The following is an 18,968-nucleotide window of genomic DNA, read 5'->3' on the forward strand; positions in this document are numbered from 1 at the left end:
CGGCTACGAAGGTCTACTTCTATTGGGTATATGGTGGGACTTGAAAGGAATCGTTTATTGTGAGTTTCTTCCGTGTAGCCAAACACTAAATTCAGATCCCTACTGTCAAGAACTGTACCGTTCGAAGCTAGCAATTGACCAGAAACGACCAGAATCGGCCAACGAAAGGGGTTTTGTGTTCCAACAGGACAACGAAATGTGACGCACGTCCTTAGTGGCTCGCCTAGGGAGTTTTGTTGGGAAGTTTTATTGCATCCACCGTATAGTCCGGACCTTGCACCGAGCGATTGACACCTTTTTCGGGCATTACAAAATTTCCTGAGTGGTGAAAAACTGAGATCAAGAAAGGATTGTGAAAATGGATTGCTCGAGATTTTCGCCAATAACGACTAACCCTTTTACAAGAGAGGCATTACAAGCTAACCTTTGAAAAGACAACCAATTTTCCAACAAAACCATACATATTTGACGAAAATCGGACCATCGGAAGTATCTTAAATAATGTTTTGAATTTCACCCAAAAATAATGGATTTCTTTTTCCCCAACCTAATACGTTAGCGCAGGTACTTTAAATGTTGTTTTACTTTTAACTTACATATTGAATGCGAATTTGCTAAATGGGCCAAGGTGTCAATTTCCTAATCTTGCTCTTCGTCATCTTGGTTTGAAAAATACAGTTGAGGTAGAGGTTGAGGTACTGATCATAATTGGCAAAAACTGAAAATCAGTCAGAGACAAAATACAAGAGTCCAAATGAGTTGAGATTAGAACGTCTTGTGGCTCCTTAAGCAAGACGGCAAATCCTAATCCTAATTCTTGTTGCTGGTGATCAGGATTTACCGGATGCAATCCTTTGATGGCCCTTCTAATCGTTGGTAATTATTCATTGTCGATTGTTATTGAACAGGATGTTCCCGTCCGGTGGCTTAACGAGCTGGGAAGAATTCTCCCACGTGGGCGGCCAGCACCACCCTTTGGCATGTCTCACTCAGGCTCTGATTACAGATCCATTTTCTCCGTCACCAATCTGTTGGTGGTGAATCCTGGAGGGTGGAGCACTGGAAGAGATTGGATTTTCAGGCTCTTCAGGTTTGGTAAACAAACAGTTTGGCAAACAAAACGTTTGGTCTGCGTTTGGTAAACAAATTTGGCGCAAAAGGACGACATTCTTTCTGGATATTTCTTTCAGGACGTTAAACGCGAAGGAAGTAAAAAGCGTGGTGAAGGATAGGATCGCGATCATCCGCTGCGAAGAGAAAGGTCCTGTCGTAATACTTCAATGGCCATTCGATGATACAATATTTTTATATTATACTTTAGCATTACATTATTGTAAAATTTGTACACTTTTACATTAGGATCTGGAAGCGCTGCCACAGCTGTTATGACGTCATCATTTGATGAAAAACGCTTACCGCGCACGATTTCTTTAGCTTTGAAAACAGTTGGAAGTCACTGGGGGCCAAATCTGGAGGACACTCCAACAATTCGAACTTTAATTAATTGATTTTTGCCATTTTCGAAATGTTCCCTCCCGCAAAACTTAATGAACAACCCAATTTAAACACCCTTGCACGCATACACTTACGCACCGACTTGTATCGACGTGTCGCTAAGTTGGTATTGGTGCATTTTTCATGTTTTCTTATTCTTCTTCTTGGTTTTTTTCTCTGTCCCGTTCGGCGCTTGGTCAGTTTCGGTAAAAAAAGGACAGTTTCAAAAGTCAGGTTTGCATTTCTTCTAGTCAAATGTCAAAACTCGTGCGTTGGTGTTGGTTGTGTGTTGTGCGAGTTGTGTAAATATTTCAGAAATGGACGAGAAACGAGAAACATTCACGATTCAAGACAGTTCAGCTTGTGGTGGCATTGGGAAATCATTTAAACGGTGAGGCGTAGCAACGATTGCCAATGCCGCTGTAGATTCGTTTAGTTTCGGTGCTTTTTCTTGCGTGGGGCAGAAACATTTATTTCCATCCGCGCGCCGTAAAGAAGAACGGCGAGAGTGAGCCAGCGAACGCGGAGCAGCCTTGGAATTGTGAACTGGAAACCTTTGACCACCTTGTTCCGAATTTCCAATTGCCTTCCAATTTCCAATAGATCGTCGGAGTGAATCGTGTGAGATTTTCCACCGTCGCGTTTGACAGGCGTGAATCCTGCCTTGTCGTCCTCACGGATCCGGTGTGCGCGTGTGTTCGTGAAAGCGCGTCTCCCGATTCTCGTCGCGCGTGATCCGTGCGTTATTTTGGTGTGGCGTATTTCGGTGCGCGTTTCCGCTGCTGTGAGTTTGTCTCCCATTTTCCGCCATCGCAGCCGCTCTCGATTGCACACTGAAGACAAGCCATTGAGAGCAAGGTGCTTCAATAATTACCCAGCATCGCGACAGTTTTGGCCCATGTGTTGTACAGAATCTCTTCACGCGACTCCGAGAACGAAGAACTCTCGTTCTGCGTGAGAGAAGCTGCGAGTGTGTGTGTGAAGGGGTGTGCGAGAGTGAGAAGATCGTGGAAATTCGGAGCAGCCAGAACGGCGCACACGGAGGCAGAAAATCAAACAGATCGAAGGCGGCAACGGAATTTGTTCGCATCGAAGTTGGCTACGAAAAGCAAGTACTGCCTGTTCCGCTTGTTGACTGCCGAGTGTAATTTGTGTGCAATCCCCTGGCCAGTGGCCCCTTCGTGGAAAATTGTGGAAAAGTTACTCCTCTGTGCGCTTTATCTGAAAACGAACCCAAAGCATCCGAGGCTCCGAGGCCAAACGAGAAGCGCTTCTCGCGTTGGGCTGGGTCCGCAAGTTAGTGAGTCTTTGCCGTGAAGAAAATCGCCTTCAACCTTCGCAGCAGTGTCCACGGATGGCGATTGGATTTTGAGCGTTGGCTGGATATTTTTAGATCCCGCATGGAGCATCAACACCTTTAAGCATCACATCCGGTGCGCACCAACGAAAATAGGACTTGGGCTTGACCCGGAAATTCTGCAAAATCCAAGGTAAGGTTAAAGTTTCGCCGATTGCAGTTGTTGCGGTATTCGAACAGATGGCACAAAACGTCCTGCGGACCGCATAGCGTCGTCCTGGGGCTGTACGTCCTTTATTATTATTGTTGTTTCTCTCACCGACGCTCCGAGAGTGTCCTTCTGCTTTGTCGTCCTACGTCGCTCTCTCTCACTCTCTGGATTTCGTCCTTTCGATTCCGGCGCTCCGATACAAAGGCAAAGCCGTCACCCGGCTCGGAAGGGGTCAAAGGTTAGCGCTTCGGTCTTCGGCACATTTCCCGAGCGTTCCGACGTCATCGGAATATTAAACCAGGGAATGTCATCAATATTGGCCCCGGCTGGGACGCACGTCCAGTTGACCTCATTCCCGGCAACCCCGGTTATGCTGTGTGCGTAATCTTCTCCCTCGAGATGCCGGACTCCCCGCGAGAACCATCAATCATCGATATGTCCTCGATCGGCGCAACGCATGAGATCGGACACGCCAAAGCGGCCCGAGCGGAAGGACGAAGCAATAATTCTAATTTATTGCCAATTCTTCGCCCAGCCCGCTTTCCGATGGGTCTGGGCGCCAATGTCCATAGATGGCCTGTTTGTGGCGGACCGTTTGCCCTCTTTCCTGATAACCTTTGCCAGGACTGACTCGCAGCGTCGTTACAGGAATTGTTGGTGTGAATTAGAAGTCTAATTGAGACGGAGATTGTGTTCTAAACGTGTTTTGCCAGAGTTTAATGATAATCGTTAACATTATATTGGCAATAAAGAACCTTTGGGTGCTTACAAACCGAATGGGAAAAAGTGAAAATCGGGCAACAAATACGTGTCCAGCGCGAAACGTCGTGCCACTTTCTCCCACCGGGTGATGCGACATGATGTTGACGAGAAACCAATCACTGCCGGGGCCCGGGCGTTCTTCAGAATGTGCCCGGTAAGGCATAGGTAGCTTGTCTGGCTTTCGGAAGACCGGTGGCCGGTTGCGTGTTCGCCTCAGCCAGGCTGTGTGTAGGTATTCGACCCGTTCCGGGAGCAGCCAGCCACCCGGCGACTAATTAGCGACCGCGGCACCAGGGCGAGCATACGTCGGACCGATTAACGTGACTAATTAGAGCGGGCCCGCACGCACGCAATCGGCCACACGGTCGGTCGGAGGGACGGTCGAACATAAACTCCGACCTAAAAAGGCTAATCGTCCAGCGACGGGACCAGTTCCGGACGAGAGTGAGAGGCGAACGGTATCAGGCTCCCAGCGGCCATGTAACGGCGGCAACAAGTTGCTGCCTAGGGTTTACACTAAAATCATGAAATACGATAAAATCATAACATATTTTCGAACTGATCGAACCAAAACTGGCATCTGCCGTTGGCTTTTATTAGCTCGGCCCACTGAGAAACGGCGGGCCCATCGCTTATCCTGCCTGCCACCGGCCGGCGGTGCTGCTCTCCGGTGGAGCCACTTAAGCGCCCCGGAAAGGAAGTAACGCATGCTGCTTGCGCATTGACGCGGCGCCTGCGCAACCTGCGTCCGCAAATGCTGCGTAATTAAATAGTATCGCCCCGGAGCGCACCACCGGAGAGCTGCACAAGTGCACCCGGGGTCCGGGAGACCCGAACAGAGCACCATCGAGACGGGCTGTGCCCGGCTTCGGACGTCGTATGATGCCGCGGAGCATATCCCGCGGCCCACGGGCGCGATTTATTTCCGCGACAAAAGCATTTATTTCACGTTGACATTTCTCGCGTGGTGTGGCCGCGCGTGGTGGGCGCGCACGCGAAGAAGGTGGCCGGGGATGGAAGGTTTTCTCCCATTTTCCTCCCCCCCGTCGTACACTTAAATGGCACTTTTCGATCTCCTATCAGGCCACGCGTTCGTGTGTGTGTAGAGACATCGGGCTCCGGGTTCCTAATGCGACGGAGGCCTCCGAGTCGCGAGTCCGCAATCGCAGCGCCGCGGGCGTGTTCGAAGCATTAAGCTCCAGTTCCAGGGGTGCCCCGCCGAGCCGGTTCCGCTCGATCGCCGGTCCGGTAGAAAAACACGGTCGATGATTATTATTAATAGGTTTGCCATTTTTCCCGTCCCGAGAACGCGCACTTAGTTTTCCTGCCCCGAAGAGTGCGCCTCCGCCACGATCGCCGCCGCCCGTCCTTCCGCAGCAGGGACGGGTCGTGGAGTGAGCGGACTGGACTGTGCAATCGAAATCAATTTGCTTACGTTACGGGCTTAAGAGCTTATTGGCAGAGTATTAAATAAGGCGATTGTAAATAACGATCAATGGGCGAAGGTTCGTGTCTCGTCGATCGCCGAAGGGATGCGTGAAGTCTTCAATTGCTTCATTTCAGATTTGCTAATGGCCCAGGAACTATCATTCATACGTGGTCACTTCCTAAGGGAACCGAGCAGGAACCTCTCGGCGCGTTGTCCGCCCTTTCTGACACTGCGCGTGCCCCGTAAACCAATTAATCTTCTTCCCATTGCACGTATTTCATCGCACGCTTTCGGTAAAATTAATGTTGCCACCGGATTAGAGCCGATTTGCGGCAAAAACAATTTATCACAAAAAGGCTCATCTTTCCGACTGCATCTTTCCAACCGGACGACCGGACCCGGGTCCCGTCCGTGCGGTTATGCCACCGGCCCGGGCCGGCTTGGGTTATGCAACGCACGATGGTCGGCCCCGGAAGGGTGATCTCGTTCAGGGCGCCCGGGCGGCGATGTATGCAAATGGTGCGTAACAATGGAAAGTGCATCTCGTCATCGAAGCCTCGCCGCCAAAAAAAAGGAGAGAGAGAAAAGCGGCCCAACAGACAGCCGGTGAAAGCGAAGTGCATCGGTAGCATCGGGCACCGTGGTCCGTGTGGTGCAGTAACCGCGACCGGACGATGCAGGACCGAAAGGAAGGAAGGGGTTTTTGGGAGTGAAACGTATTACGAACGTATTAAGCAAATGGTGCGCACTCCGGTTCGTTACTGGGATTTCGATAAGGCGCTAAGATGCATCCGGGCAGCGTTTCGAATCCGTGCAGCTACAAGTTGTGCACCTTACCCTCCTAACCCGTGTCCAGCTAGTGTTCCAGCGAGTGTTCCAGCTGATAAAACAACGCCACGGGGATGTACGGATGGGCTGGATCTTGTTTCGTTTTTATCGCAAAACACATCCACCGAGTGGGAGCGAGTGGGAGCGAGTGGGTTAATGCAGTGTGGACTTGATAAAACTTGATTCTGCATTTCTGTGCGCTGCATCATCATAGATCAGCGGAGAGTTGCCCACTGCCGCCTGCCACCCAATCGCGTCCTACGTCCGATTTTTGCTAGAATGTTAGATGGCGCAACAAGCAACCCGGTACCACCCGGTTATGGTTATTGATGGCCGTCTGCAGCAGGAAGACGAGGCGGTTAGACCCGTTAGTCTTGGGCGCGGAGGTGTGCTCGGGGCTGGGTCTTCGTTTTCGCATCCCGCACTATGTCATCTTGATTTATTGGCCCCACACCGATTGTGATACTGTTTCGACCCCTTCGGATCCTCTTTCTCTCGGTTGCTCTAGCACATGGCCCAATGTGGGATGACCTGGGTGGGTTTGTAACGATAGTTCCACATGCAAAGTGAGTGCATTTCATTTGTGCATTTCCTCGGAATCGCCCATCGCCCGTGCGCTTGATCCGTGCCATCAATTCGTGGTCGATTTTGAGCGAGTGTTTCGATGTTCAAACGCACCTTTCGATCGCCTTCTTATTACGATCATTTATTCAAACTCCAAAGCATCGCACGCGACGCGTGGAGCATCTTAATGTATGCGGCGTAGTCATCGTCGAGCCAGGGACGGGCCAGCATCATTCGAAAAGAAGGGCTGCTGCACGCGCTGACCAACACGGAGAGAAAAAAAAAACATACAGCCTCCGAAAGCCAACGATCGAACAACGATTCCGGGCGCAGCACCCGGGAGCATAAATAAATAAACGCCACACACATGAAAACAAAGCCCCGCGTCCTTCCTCCTATCCTGCCGGTCGAGATGTTCACGGTCGAACGAACATCGCCCCACCAACCGCGGGGAATAAAACTCTGAGCCTCTCCGGGTCTTCGTGACCCTTTTTTTTCGGTGCGGTTCTTGGGGCCGTCGCAATTCGATCTACTACTCTGCCCCATCTCGGGAATCGAGTCCTCGTCCTCCATGTGGCCTGTGGTGTCGATCTTACGGCTTTTTTTTTTCTTTCTCTCAACCGAGAGTTGGCCGTTGAAAAATGCTTCAAATTTATTCAACTACCCGAGCCCTCCCCCGGCGGGTTTTGGGTTTCTCTCGGTGGGGGCCTTTTTTGTTACGCTTTCTGCCGGCCATTGCCGGCCTGACCGGTGAAAGATGATCCTGCCGGTGGTTCCTCGAGGCTTTTCTTATGCTTTTCTCACGTCGTTTGTGTCGAGCCACAGCGAGCCACGGAGACAGTCGCGACAACTGTTGCCGATTGCTGTTGCCAACAAGTGGCCGGGCTCGATGCTAAATCGAAACAATCGAATTCTCCCGCATCCCATCGATCAGCAACAGCAGCGAGTGTCAGATAATCATCTGCGGCCTGAGACCATCGTCAAACTCGTCGCCTTGACGTCCAGGCTGCTGACACCAGGAATTTGATATCGTCCTCCGATCGATCGATCGATCGACAGGGTTTATGGCGAGGCGCTTTCGATCGCGCCGATGTGCATCTTAACGGCGTAATATATGGGGACATCAACGGGGCAATGTTTGACGACGGATCGGTCGGTCCGTTGCATTCTTCGTGCCCGTCCACTCGAAGTAAAGCAAATAAAGCGTACCCCAAGCGTCCGTGTCACGCCATGCCAGGGGATTGTCGTCTTAAGATGGGATTTGCATTGCGACGGCGACGGGCCGACGACGGGCTGGCAGCTTCAGTGCGTGTGCCTCCCTCAAGTTGGTGCACTTGATGTGTTACCGTCCCGTTCTGAAACGAGTTCTGGTTCTTCGAGTTGGAGTTGCATCATCATCTGTGTGGCGAAGAATCGACTTTCGGTGTGCGTGTCCGTCCATTTAATCAACCGATCTAAGATGGGGCTGGTCGGGTGGCGTAAGATAAACACCGGATGACATTCGTGCGACTTTAATGAGCCTGATCGGATGCATCGCACGTCAGCCGGCCCGATCCAGGCCCGAGGTTATGCTAATATGTGGGAATGTGTGGGTATCTGGGGGCCACCACCAGCAATGGGAGCGCACTGTCGAAGCGGTATTTGAATTGCATGAGAGCTCGAGAGGATCGGGATCTTTCAAATTCGACGTTCGCGGAAGCACGTGGCAAGTTCACGACCAACAACCGCGCCATGCTGTAGCTGAATTTTTAATCCGGAGCCAACCAGCATCTTGCTCAGTGAGGGTCACCTGGGTGCCATTCACCTTTGCTGTTTGTCGTTCAGCAGGCCCTCGCCCAGTATTTATGCAGCCGGCGTGTGCCGTGACCTGAAACGATTAGACCAACGATCGCGTCTACATTTTATGCTGGCGATTTCCTGATCTCGATCAGCTGTTGTGGGTCGTCTGAACGCCTGAACGCGACGGCTGTAGCTGTTTGGAAAATCGAAAGCAATAATCGTAAAGCGGACTAAAATATGGCCAGTTCGCAATGTTGCGGAGTGTGGCGCACGGATGGTCGTGTCCCGTTGTACTCGAACAAACATGATCTCGAGCCGGGCTTCCTGTGGCTTCAGTTTCGCGGTCCCCGACGGTGGGTTGCTGTCGAGCATCAACACGCAACCGCGGCCCGGTTTCTTTACGCGATCAAGTTCAAGACCGCCTGGCGCAACGCTTAGTGATCCCGGACGATTCCTTGGTGAATTTTGACTTGGTTCCGCAGCACCGCAACAGTTTGTGGAAAGATCTTTTGGTACGCCGGAACGGAAAAAGAACAATTAGCTAATCCCTCCGTCCGGGTGATGGTTTACGGATGCGTATGGTGTGATCATCATAAATCTTGTGGCGCGCTTCTTGGCGGGTCCGTCCGCGCTCTCGCTAATGAGCCAATGGCCTGTCATTAGGCCCATAATCTGGCACTCGTTCACTCTCTGTCTTGAGCCCTCCGATCCGGTTCGGTGTGCGTAACCCACGCCGGGTGGTTTATCCCGGGGAATTTGCCAAAATGGCAGACACGGCGCGCATGGCAAGCATGGGGCTTAATGAAGACGTTTGATAAGGTTCAGAGCCACCGACTCGGTGTTCGGGTTCTTCTTTCGGGCCGCCTCACACTGAAAGGTGATTAGGATGGGGTCATTACTGCGCCGAGTGGGAAGCTTGTTACGGGCCACGTTTTTGAGGGTGAAATTTGGTCGAAAATAACCCTTTCCATAATTATGGCTCTGGCGGGGCCCGTATCTTGCTTCTGATGAATGAGCACGCACGCGTAGATTAACCGGCGCCTGGCAGCGGCGCGATGTTTTGAATAATTATCGCCGATTACTCGCCCGGTTATGGGTTTTAAATGCGTCTGCAGCAAATTAGCAGCGTAGTTAAATGATCTTCTGAAGGCGTCCGAAGGCGCACCCGTCCGCCCGCCTGTCGATGGAATTAATTCTCCTTCGAAATTCCAGCAACATTTTGCCTCGGCTGCCTACCCCGTGGAGGGGGCACCCTGGCGGTGGATGGAATGTTATGCGGCCTCTAGTCTAGCGGTGGGCGCTGCGCAAGGTGCACAACTTATCGCTCTTTCCCGCCGAACTACCGTCGAAGAATAATTAAAGGAACCCCTCGCGTGCTCGTGCGGTGTGTAAACAGCGGGCACGCCGTTGAAGATAAACCGCTGTTTCTCTCAGATCTTCGGTCGGCCATGTAGCCGGCCACAGGAATGCGCGAATCGCCACGCGAAACGTAACAAATTCCAAACATTTCCAGGGCCGACCGGGGTCGACCCGAGGGGGCCAGAGTCTAGATTCCCGCCGAAGATTGCCGTTCGCCAGTCGTGGCCGCCATAACTTGGGCAGAAACGGGGGTCTGCACATTTCTTTCAAACTTTCAATCTAAAGGCCGAGGAATGACGCTCGTTGCTCCGCTTTTCGGGGCTGACTGGCGAATCAGGTCAACCGTGACGTTGGTCGAAAAGTTGTGCCGTGGCCGTGTGCATTCTAAGGATGTTTCCCCCAGCAGGGCAGGCGGCATTTGTGAGTGCGCCCTTCCATTCCTTCCACAGCTCCCCAATTGGTTTTATTTGCCAAGGTCTTATTCCGTTCCGGCCACGGAGCGTGTTCGACACACTAAACTTTCTTCTTCCGGGCGAGTGAATGAAGTTTTAGCTGTTGTGGACCGAAATGTGAAGGTTCCCAAAATCTGGGTCAACCCGACCGGGAACTAGAGCGCTCCAGGAGCGTCCTGCGGATTTATCCTTTCCCAGCGTCAAATCGACGTTTCGTGTTCTTTATGCTGGCCCTCGCTGTGACGTTCCGGGTGCCCGGACTCTTGGCATGAAATTGGCTCTCTACGGCTTGGTTGTCTATAATGGAGTCAATCCAACAACCAATTGGGGATGCAGAAAATATTACTGTTAATTAACAACTCTTTTGCTAATTTAATCCTGCTTCGAGCGGCAAGTCGATTCCGCCCGCAAACTCTTCCTTCTCTGCTCGGCTCGCACAGAATTATGCAGAGTAACTATGTTCCAGTGCAGCGCATGTGACCGGGAGCAGGAGTTGCAGGAAGCCAACCAACGATGCCGCCGCCGCCGACGACGATGGGTTCATGATGGGGCGCATTTAGAAACGCTAGGCTGCGCGCATACGATCGTCCATTCCCGGCCACTGCTTTGGCTGGCTGCCGGCTGCACCATCGTCTGTGACACGCACCGATGCGCACCCGTCATGCGGCCTAGAACATCGCGTCCCGGAAGAGGCCTTCACCGACGGCACCGGGCCGTTGCCGTTGCCGTTGCGTTGCTGCTCCTGCTACGCTGTCTTTATGCTGTCCTCTCGAGGGAAGGGAAGCTCTGTTTCCATGCGGCCAGCTTATTGAGGTTCCGTTTTTCGATTGTTACTTCACTTGGCCGTCGCCGCCGCCGCTCTTTTCGTTTGGTTTCACCCCATGCACCCATTCATCTCCTTCGGAGCAGCGTCGACCCACGGACGGAATGGGACCCGCTCGGTCACGGTCTGCTGGGCTTCTGCTGTGTACGAATGTGTGTGTTTTTTCCTATTTTGCGTTCGCCCGGTCTATGCTCTCTTTATGCTGGCCTCGCGAATCAGCACGATGGGGCTCTTTGTACTGCGCTGCTCTAGGTCTCTCCGTTCCGGTGAGCGTTCCGGTGAGCGTTCCGGGGCCCCCTCCAGTTTTGGGGAAGTGTTAGATTCGCCATTTTTGTTTTATTTACTGCCTTTGTGGCCCCGGGATGGAGATGCTCCTGTCGGGGGTTTTGCGTGATGCGCTGGAGACTAAAGAGACGATTCATTATTTTTTTGACGAAAAATAGCGGTAATTTATTTTATGAGCGCCTGTTGCAACGATGGTCCTGTCCGAATGATTAATAGCCGCCGAAAGTGTATGAAAAAATGCTCACCTACGTGACAAACCGATGGCCGTCGGTGCCGAAACTTGAGACCGAAACTCGAAGTTGAGCTGTGGAAAATTAAGGGTCTATCCTAAACATCCTAACGTCAGCCACACAGTCCAAACAAGACCCATCTTTCTAATGCTCATGGGACGACGAGATCGCTGCAAAAAAGTCAAGCCGAAGGGCAACAATGCAGTGTTATTCAATGAATTCTTTGCTCTGTCGAGGCTTCGCTCTTATTCTTGTTTCGTTTTAAGTATGTTTTCAATTGAATTTATTGTTCAACTAAGAGACAACTCAAGGAAGAGGCGCGTTTCTTTGAGTTAGTTTGGTTCAGCTGCAGCACCTTATAATAGACCAGGTTGTTCCGATCCCACCGATTACACAGTGAAAGCATCAAATCATGCTCTAGTCGATAAAAGACCATTAGAGAGCATTAGAAGCATTGTTGGGAGGCAGATTCTATGTACCGTTTGGGTGTATTAGATAAGATCGCCACAGGAAAATCGTTATAGCAAAACGTCAGCCCTTAACAATACACGGTCGTAACACGGTTAAGGTGCGTTACGTGGTTTATTTTCGCGGATTACTCACTTCGCGACAGAGTGATACAGAGTGTGAGCAATCTCTGTGCGACATCATGCCATTGGACCGTTGTTTCACGTCGCATTAATTTTTACAATCCGGCTCGAAACAACCGTGAGTCATGTGTGATTAACTGTTTGTCCAACAATTACGTCCGATGATCTCACAATATTGATCGGTGCGAGTGTTTCCTTTTATTTGACCGTTGTAATGTGTATGCTACTGAATTATTTAGCGCCACTCGTCACACGTGGTGTCAGGTAGAGTCAGGCACGTGGACCACGGGCAGCAGCGTGACTGATTAACCCGCAGCAGCAGCTGTAACTTATGCTTGGCACCATCTTGTCATGTTGACACCACCAAACGTTGTGTCCACGTCCCACGGACACCGGAGGGAGGGCACGGAAGTAGCGCCTTGCGCCTCGGCGACAGCTGCCGCTTTCGATAGGTCGTCCGCGAACCCGTGAGGCATATGGTTTTTGTGTTTTTTAATGCCTATCTCGGTTCTACCGCCGCCGCGGCCGCTGCTGCTGCTACTGCGGTTACGGCAACTGTGCAACCTTCCGGAACCCCGCCAGAAAGGGTGGACACACGTATGGGAACGTAATCGACCACCGGAATCGGGGCCAGGTGCTATCACCGCGACTCTCTGTCACGTACTGTGCGCCCGGTGAGTGTTTTGGGTTCTTGTTTTCTTTTTTGCCGATGATAGGGTCCGACTTCCGGGTTGAATAAACCTCTCGAGGCAGGCGGACATGGGCCTCCACCAGTGGCGCACTAGGTGGTGACCTTAAATTGGGTCACCCACATGTTGTGAGCGCGGCGCGGCGCAACAATGCGCTATGGGGCGGACGGACTGCGTTGTGTGGTATGTTGCAGCACGCGATGTTGTCTGCCGAATTGATTTCGTGACACAAATGGCACCACCGAGTGGTATTGGTGTGTGTGTGTGGGGCACATCATGCCCCTGTCCCTTGGGGGTGGTGATTCATGTCGATCGTGCGCCATTCATGCCATCCACGCCTCCCACGCCTCACCTCTAATGGGTGGCGCGGGAATTGTTGGACTGATCTCTGACCGCTGCGCTGCTCGTGAAGCGGCAGGTTCTGGTTAGTGTGTGTGTGTGCGCCCCAAAACCCTGTCCCTGGGGGGCGGGGGGTGATCTGTATCACATTACACACGTCGTCGAACTAGTAGACGGGCTTAGGGACCGTGTGGTGCTGGGACCTGAGTTCCTGACACGCACACTAACGACCGGATTTGATGACTTCCCAAATTAGCATATTAATACGCACCTCTCAAAGGCACAGGGATGGGGATTTTGTACAGAATTACCGAATGTGACGACGCAGTTGGAACCGGTTCCGGTCGCTCCGGCTCGGATGGTGGCGCACATTTTTTTACGCGCTCCGTCAGGGTCAACGTCGGAAGCTGAGGGCGGGCGTACCGCAACCGTCGTCAGTCGCTGTATGCGCGGTTAACCCAGATCTGTCTCCGTCGACCGCTGCCATCGAAGATGAGGGTGAAGGTTAGGGCCTCCGGCCGGGTCCTCGGCCCTCTCACAACACGATGCGGGCTGCGCTCTGGAGGCCGTGATGTTGGAGAGGCTACGGACCACTGGCGGAGCATAGATTTGGCCGATCGTCTGCAGGTTCGGGGCCCTACGGGGAATGGAAAGATAATAACTCCCGGGGCTCCCGGAGGGCGCCTCTATCGCTTGCCAACTGAGGTGTGTGTTTAAGCGCAATCAAGCCGCCGATTGTTTCGTCGAACCGCTGAAACCCAGCGCGCACAGACTTCAAAGTGATCCGATTCCTGACGCCACCGAAACCGAAATAATGGCCCCGGGGCGGGCCGTTTAAAGACTCCGCTGGTGCCCGGGGTTTTCCGCTCCAGTTGCCGCTCCGGCGGAAGCAGGACCCACTGGCGAAGCACTCTCACCCAGTTCCGGTGGCCCAGGGGCCCTCTTTCACGCGAGCGTAAGGACCCGCTTGAAGAGCAGGCGCCTCGTTTGGAGTGTCTTCCGGGCGCGCGGCACGCCATCGTTCGTTACGCCTACGGCTAAACACTTACGGTGCGCCACGCGGCCTATTTACACCGCCGGGAAGGAGCCGGACCGGAAGCCACGATGCCGATGCCGAAACCTAACGAACCGAGTGAGCGAACTCTCTCTGTCTCACTCTAGGGGGTTGTTTTCTGGGCCGCCGTTTTTGGCGTGTGGCGCGGATCGCGTGAAGCACCTGAACCACCTTCCTGGGTTTTGGTGGCTGAGCATCAATTTGTTCCGCGACGCGCTTATGCTAAAGACCCCCGCCGGGAGCCTCCCGAGAAATGGTGCCACCGTGAGCGCCGTTGTGGGGAAAGAGTTTGCTTGTGTTTCTCCTCCCGACGGGGGCCACTCTCGGTTTGAAGTGTAGTTTTCGCGTACAACATAAAACAAACGGCTACAGCTTTCGGAGGTACGGGCGGACAGCGAATGGTACACATAAATGGGTCATTAGAGGTAAATAGTTTTCTACGAGGTTCCGCAGTGTTCGCTTTTCTGTTTGTCTTCGCACAACAGAAAAAAAAGGCACGGCAACAGGTTTATTCTCTCCCAGGATTTCGCCTCAAGTACGGTGCAAATGGATTCCCCAAATTATACCTTATTGATCGAGGGACCCCCCTCGTTTGGAATATGTCTGTTATTTGTTAGGTTGGTGCGAAGATTCTGCTAGCGGCCTGACCCCACCATCATCTCCTACGCGGCGCGCTACTTTCCACGGATTCGCAGGTTCACGCGGACCTCCGGGGGGAATGATGATGTCAAACTAAAACCGTAACCCCGATTCCGGCCAGTGTGGGCGCTCCCAAACCGCGTATTAGCGAATGCGGCGCGACGGCGCCCACTTGTCGGCGGTGGGGAAGAGTCCATCGCCAAAAACCTGTTCCCCGGCAAGTTGGTCCCTCCGAAGTCCGAAGACGGTTACGGTCAGCAGTGGGGGCAGCAGCGTGCAGATTTGATTGATAAATAATCGGCCATCAATCATCCGGCCGGAATCGTAATCGCCATCGGAACGGTATTTAGTTCGTGCGGCTCCGTTCTGTCCGTCTTAGGCCTAAGGGTCCAACCATTGTGTGTGTGTGTTGACGCCGATGATTGAATAATTGATTGGCGGGGTGTGGTGTGCCGTGTCCTAAAACGAGGTGGATGATAGTTACCTCGATAGTTTGCGAATGATCGAGCCAAAATTAGTTTTTCCCGGAAGGTTTTCCGTTTGGAGCCGTGAATTTAGAATACGCGCTTCCTATCTTCTAAGAAGGTTAACATTTTCAGGGTCTAATATTATGAACTGACATTGTTCTAATAACAGGGTTTTATTAGTGGGCTTTTGTAGAAGAGTCTCACTCTTTCTTTGAAATATTTAAATGAGGTTTAATTGATGCGCAGTTTTCTAAATCTTTCGGAGGTAGAGCTTTTATAGTTTTAGTTTGCGATGCCGAGATCATTTTGATGATCTTGACTGACTTTTTGCGAGAAAGCATTTTGGCAATGTTTTCGCCCCGTACCTATTTTATACCACCCGACGCAAGTCGCTTTTATATTGGGTTTATAAACAACGATATAAGGATATCCCAAAAAATCTTAACAAATGCTTCATACTCAGCACAAAAAATTGAAACGGTAAATTAATGTGTGTTAGACCCAACACTTCTACATTTGCCCACTCATTTTTATGTCACATTATCAACTGGTAAAAAATTGACTATCTTCCGTGTTCCGGTTTGCTTACCGACGTCGGCATCATAAACATCGCCTGATTCCATCTCGTACGCAACGTTTGAGACGATTGTTAAGCCATCAAACGATTCATACGAATATTGTGGACAGAGTTGTCAACGACCACCCTTCATTTGATAACATCAAAGCGGGGTGTAGCCGGAAATAATGAGGCAATCAAGGCAATCTCGTGACAAAAGCGAACGTTTGATTTGAACGTTTGGCGACAAATTCGACCGCACATCCACATCCTGTGGAAAGTGGTGCCAATTTACTCCTAAAACTCCCCATTCACACTCCAGTGGGAGTCGGTAAGCACCGCAGATCGCCTGGCGCCTTTCGAAACACATCGGCTAACGATCCGTCGTCGTTAGCGCTGTAAATTATAGCCCCCCCAAAACGGGGTGGGGACGCCATCGTCGACTGCCGCCAGCCAACCGGGACCCGTTCACGCGGTCTTCAACATAAAGGGTGCGGCTCATAAAGGATGGGCTGGCATTAAGGCCCAAGAAAAAAAAAACATCGACAAACGGCAAATTCCACCATCCCGCTTCACTCCGTCGACGTGTCGGTTGCATTATTAATCGTTCTTCGAGCCGAGTCGAGGAGTCAGCGGTTTGCAAATCCGATTATGGCATTACTAACTGTGCTTTCTGCATCCCTTCTTTTGTTCCGTCTTGCAGGTGAGACTCGCGGCCACCATCCATCTGGGCGGAATCGATTCGAGTCGGAATCATTGTTTATGCACACCTCGTAAGCGCTATTGTTTCCGATTATGCTTTGGGCGGTGCATTTATTTTATGCAAATCCTTCAATCGATCGATCGCGGGAGAAACGAGGTCCCTTCCTTTCCGACGGCTGATGGTGGTGTGACATTACCCGATGGCCATTGCACTTCGCAATAAATGGCCCTCTCCCCAAATGGGCGTTAATGCGTGGCTCAATCGGTGAGGGAGGTTAAGATGTTACTCGACGGTGCCAACGACCAAATAACGGTGCGAAGTAACGTAGCAGCAACATTTTTCACAGACACTTCCTTTGCTCGAATCGGTTTCGGGGTTCCGCTGCCCGGGTGGGGCCGGTATCGCACCGCCCCCAGCAGCATAGTTTGCGGCCGGTTGGGGCGTGCGCATTTCAAGAGGCTTAACCATTAAATTGGTTGCTGTTTTATTGCGAACCCAACCGGGCTGTTTTCGCGCCGGCCATCAATGTGCCGGGCTGCCGCACGAGGAGGGTGTGTTGAGGTGTCTGGCCACCCGCCGCGGATGCCCTCGGTTTAACGCCACGAGGATAATCACACTAAAAGCATTATAATTGTGCGCGCTGCTCCCGGAACGTGAGGCGAGGGCAGGGCAGGCAGTTTGGTGGCCGGCCAGGTGGTGGCCACAACGTGCCCCGCCTTCGGGGGCCATTTATTATTTGTTGCTTATTTGTGCTGGAGGTTCTTGCGAAGCGTGGTAAATATTCGTGGCGCTTCCTCTGTGTTTTCCGTTTTAAATTTTCTTTAGCTGCCGCATAAACAGTAACAAACGAGAAAGAGAGAAAATCATAAAAGAGTGTATGTGTTTGTGTGTGTGTGAGAAAGAGAGAGAACGGATCTAGAGATGCCCCCGAGCTTATGGATGGCCTCCAGTTTTCTGTTTTGTTCCAGACTAATTGCTGCTACTGTGTTTGTTGACGGTGAGAAAATGGCGAAGAATCCAATTCTTGGTCGCTATTTTTTTCTCTGCCTGTGTGTGTGTGTGGAAATTAAGGAACAAAATTCGCACAAATACCCGTCAATGGGATCATCGCCGGGATTAATCTCTAAATTTGACGCGGAATCGGTAGGCCCGCCCGGGGTTTGTTGCAATAACGTCACGGGACACGGTTTGCTTGGGCCGATCGTTCCGCTCGCCGGCGCTGATTACACTTTAACGGCCATTGGTTGTTCCGTCCGGTCATGCGAGACCACCACTCCATTAGTTTCCGGAATTACATTTTTGGCTTTTCCATGTTTTCTGTGTCCCGGAGTGCGTTTCTTGTGCTTTACAATAGAATCTTGTGATTAGAGGTCATTTAGACCGACTTGTTCGAGCAGCACGTCTCGTTCACGGTTGTTGGGGATGATTCCTGGAACCCTTCCGGGTCGTTTCACGGTTCGCAATTTTAGGCGCAATTTTAGTGCGTAAAGTAATTCAGCAGTAAATTTATGATAATAAATCAAAAATCAATTTTACATCATTGCAAACCAGGCAGGAGCATTAAACTTCATGTTTCAAATTTGGTTTTTCAATTTTGGGCAATGGCTATCAAACAGTAATTTTAAGAAAATAAAAGATTTTATGAAACATGAGGATGAAAAATTTAATTTAGTAAATATTAAACCGTCTGAACTAATCTTTCTGTGGTACGGTGAAATCTTCACCAATAAGACTTGTTTCTTCATGAATGATTTTTTCTTTTGTCAAGTTTTGATCAGCTTTCGAATTACCACGACGAGGTTGTAAGTTTCATGGATTTAAAAAAAGTACAACCCTTGATAATGATAGTTGAGTTATACCAACCCTCAGCACAGAGCACCTTTGTCCAGAATTAGGGAGGTCTGTCGATATACCTTCCGACTTTCGTTTTTGTTGAATATTTTTGGTGGATTGAAACGGTTTCATTTGTTCTTCGATTTCATAATTATTATTTAGTTGACTGCTGCTGCGTTTTTGAATATTTGAATATTTGATTCTTCTTTGGTTCATCTTCTAATTGACAAGTTTTCGAGGATTCAACCTATTTACTAGCTGAACAACAGTCTTGTGAATTCTCCACTGTACGTTTCTTACCATTAATTCTGCACTTTGAATATAACCATGTACAAAATCAAGTTATTGACTAAATCTATTTTAATTGCTTCAATACCGAGCAAAACGAAGGAAATTGGTGTGAAAATTGAAAACTTCAAGCTTCAGACTTCAACTAAAAATTTGTTAGTGTCGTTCAAATTAACATGGCCGCTGCTGGATGTACCAGCACACGAGATTACCGTACCGAATGCTGGTGGAATGGCCATGAACGTAACATATTTCACATTCGAATGAGGTACAATTTATTGCACTCACCATCTCACA

Source organism: Anopheles cruzii, chromosome 3 (genome assembly GCF_943734635.1).
Source record: "Anopheles cruzii chromosome 3, idAnoCruzAS_RS32_06, whole genome shotgun sequence".
Lineage (NCBI taxonomy): Eukaryota > Metazoa > Arthropoda > Insecta > Diptera > Culicidae > Anopheles > Anopheles cruzii.